The sequence below is a fragment of the Dendropsophus ebraccatus genome, chromosome 2, assembly GCF_027789765.1.
Source record: "Dendropsophus ebraccatus isolate aDenEbr1 chromosome 2, aDenEbr1.pat, whole genome shotgun sequence".
Taxonomy (NCBI): Eukaryota; Metazoa; Chordata; class Amphibia; order Anura; family Hylidae; genus Dendropsophus; species Dendropsophus ebraccatus.
In genome coordinates, this window is record NC_091455.1 from 59,837,552 (window position 1) to 59,840,787 (window position 3,236).

General features: G+C 42.2%; 1 long non-coding RNA gene across 1 annotated transcript; it reads left to right on the forward strand.

Moving 5' to 3' along the window:
- Positions 1-2,011: 2,011 nt before the first annotated feature.
- Positions 2,012-2,969, forward strand: LOC138784470 (uncharacterized). The gene is made up of 3 exons (XR_011361849.1): positions 2,012-2,285; positions 2,372-2,430; positions 2,537-2,969. It is a non-coding gene; the product is annotated as an uncharacterized lncRNA (long non-coding RNA).
- Positions 2,970-3,236: the final 267 nt, after the last annotated feature.

The following is a 3,236-nucleotide window of genomic DNA, read 5'->3' on the forward strand; positions in this document are numbered from 1 at the left end:
AAAGGTGGATCCAGCCCTGGGAAACTGGGAGAAGTTCCTAGGACTGAATGCATCTTTTCCCAGCACCTGGCAAAGAGCAGCATGGAGCGGAGCAGACTTCAAAGCCTGATGAGCAAAATGCAGATAATAGATATGCTCACTACTCTACTCACAAACTTAAAGGGGTACTTCACCCCAAAAACTTTCTTTCAAAGATTTGTAATTTACTTCTATAAAAAAAAAATCTCAAGTCAGTACTTATCAGCTGCTGCATGTCCTACATCCTAAGTGGTATTCTTTCCAGTCTGGAGAGCAGGAGAGGGTTTCTATGGGGATTTGTTACTGCTCTGTACAGTTCCTGACATGGACAAAGGTGGTAACAGAGAGCACTTGGTGTGCATTTCTGTTCAGCCCCCCTAAGTCAATACTTTGTGGGATTACCTTTCACTGCAATTACAGCTGCATGTCTTTATGGGGTATGTCTCTTCCAGATTTGCACATCTAAAGACATTTTTCCAGTTCATCTTTGCAAATTAGCTTAAGCTCCCCCCCCCCCCCCCTTTCTTCCACATGCTTGCTGTGTCCTCTACATGGCTTATGAGGAACAGTAAATGGGACTTGTTATGGCAGGCCTTCAAAGCCAGCTTTCTTTTTGCCACTCTTCCATAAGGCCAGATTTGTGGAGGTCATGACTAGTAGTTGTCCTGTGGACATATTCTCCCTTCGGAGCTATGGATCTCTGCATGCATCTCCTCCACACTGACAATAGACCACTTGGCTGTTTCTGTAGTTAGTGCCCCCTTGCCTGGGCTGTCTGTTTAGGTGGACAGCCATGGCTTGGAAGGTTTGCAGTTGTGCCATACTCCTTCCATTTCAGATTATAGATTGAACTTTGCTCTGTAAGATGTTCAGAGCTTAACCCACAGACCCAGCGACCCAGGGTACAATACTCCTTAGAGAGACCCGCCTAAAAAATAACTTTTATTGTAGAGATTTAAAGTAAACTAGAGGTGTTTTTCTAAGAGAAAATACTTAGTGCTAGAAAGGAACAGTGACTCTCAGAGTGCCCTTATAAGAAAAACTTTAACCCTTCAAAATTGGTACTGGAACTTTAAGAGCAATGTGTCAGGCTTTTGAATGTGAATTCAGCACCAGCCCTTTAAGAGTGAATTCAGTACTGCATTGAAAGTGGAAGATTGAAAGCGGTACCGGTCCTTTAAGAGAAAATTTGGCACCGTCCCTTTAAGACCAAATTCACTAATGGCACATTAAAAATGAATGTGGTACTGGCCCTTTAAGAGCAAATTCAGCAACAGCCCTTTGGGAATGAAAGCAGTAGTGGCCCTTTAAGAGCAAATTCTGTACAAGCCTTTTACCAGCGACTTTGGCATCAATGTTTTTACCTTGAATTGCAGCGACTTTGTGTTGTGGTTATTGCAACGCCCTTATAACAGGTGACAAACGTTTAAACACATGGGGAGCCAGGATCATAATCTATCTAGTAGTACATCTGTGTTTGTTGCCCATAGCAACCAATCAGAGCTCGGTAAGATGAAAGCTCCGCTCTAGTTAGTTGTTATGGGAGAAAAGCCCAGATTTACTAGTGGACGGTTATTAATGGCCTCCCCAGTAGTGAGATGTCTCCCCTGTCCCCTAATGTCAGTCACCCCATTGTACACCTGAGGCCGTACACAGCAAGATACACTGTCACTAATATATCAATATACTACTATACCTCCTCATTGTTTCTATTTACATTTTATTGCCCAGGACCCATTACTTCCCATAGGATATCATGTGATGACAGCTCTTGTAATAGGGACAATTGACAACAGCAACCAATCAGATCACTGCTTCAATTGGCAAATCTATATGCATTCATCTGATTGGCTGCCACAATCATAGACCTTACCAACCAATCACATCACTGCTTCAATTGGCAAACTTAAAAGCACTAATGTGATTGGCTGCCACAATCATAGACCTTAGCAACCAATCAGATCATTGCTTCAATTGTGAAAGCTATAAGCACTATTCTGATTGGTTGCCACAGTAGTATTACTAACAATGTGATGTCACAATGCCTCTGGTTGACATTAGGACACATCAAGCAACAAAGAATCTGGGATCAGATACACAGACCTCATACACAGCGTGCCGCCACCAGAGAAACTACACCCCAAAATACTCATCACAGGAGCGTCCTCTATCTCCTGCTACACGGACAAGTCCTCCTGGGACATCATTGGAAAAACGTCCTCCATGTGTATGCGCCACAGGATGAAGACCGCTGATCTACAATGCAGGTGGGTCTATCTAGGCCGACTGTGTAGAGATAAAGGGGGAGGGGCATGTGTAAAATTACAACCTATAATGTTGTTTTCTATTAAAGGGATGAAACACTATGGCTCTGCCCAGTTACTGGATGTCACTGTACTGGGATTATACCAGGTATGGTTATGGACACATCCATTATAATGATATGATTGGTTGCTATGGGAACAGCAGCTGTTCTGATAGACAGTTCTGATATAAATGTTTCTTCCTTCTTTTAAAGATGCCGAACACAGAGAAAGAGAGATAGAGAGAGAGAATGATCCCGAGCCAAAGACTACAGGTGATGTCTCTAGATGTCATTATTAGAGGGGGATTGGGCGGTTCTGGTTGCCTTATGCATGTATCAATGTTATTATCCTCTTGCCTCTGACACCTGTTCTAGCCTTAATGACCAGGCCATTTTTAATTTTTGCCTTCTTAAAGTCCTGATTCTTTTATTTTCCACTTACAGGGCTGGTTGGGTGTAATTTTTTGCACCACAATCTCTAGTTTTTAATAATATCATATTTGCGTACATGGACATTTTTCAACACTTTCTATACATTTTTCTGATGTTAATGTGACAAAAAATCTGCAATCTTGTGGGAATGTTATTTTTATATTTTGCTAAATCGGACAATTACGCACACATTAATATTAGAGATGAGCTAACCTCGAGCATGCTCGAATCCATCCGAACCCGAACTTTCGGCATTTGATTAGCGGTGTCTGCTGAAGTTGGATAAAGCCCTAAGGCTATGTGGAAAACATGGATATAGTCATTGGCTGTATCCATGTTTTCCAGACAACCTTTGAGTTTTATCCAAGTTCAGCAGCCCCCGCTAATCAAATGCCGATCGTTCGGGTTCGGATGGACTCGAACCCGAACCCGGTTTGCTCATCTCTAATTGATATATTACTATATAACGCGTTTATTTACT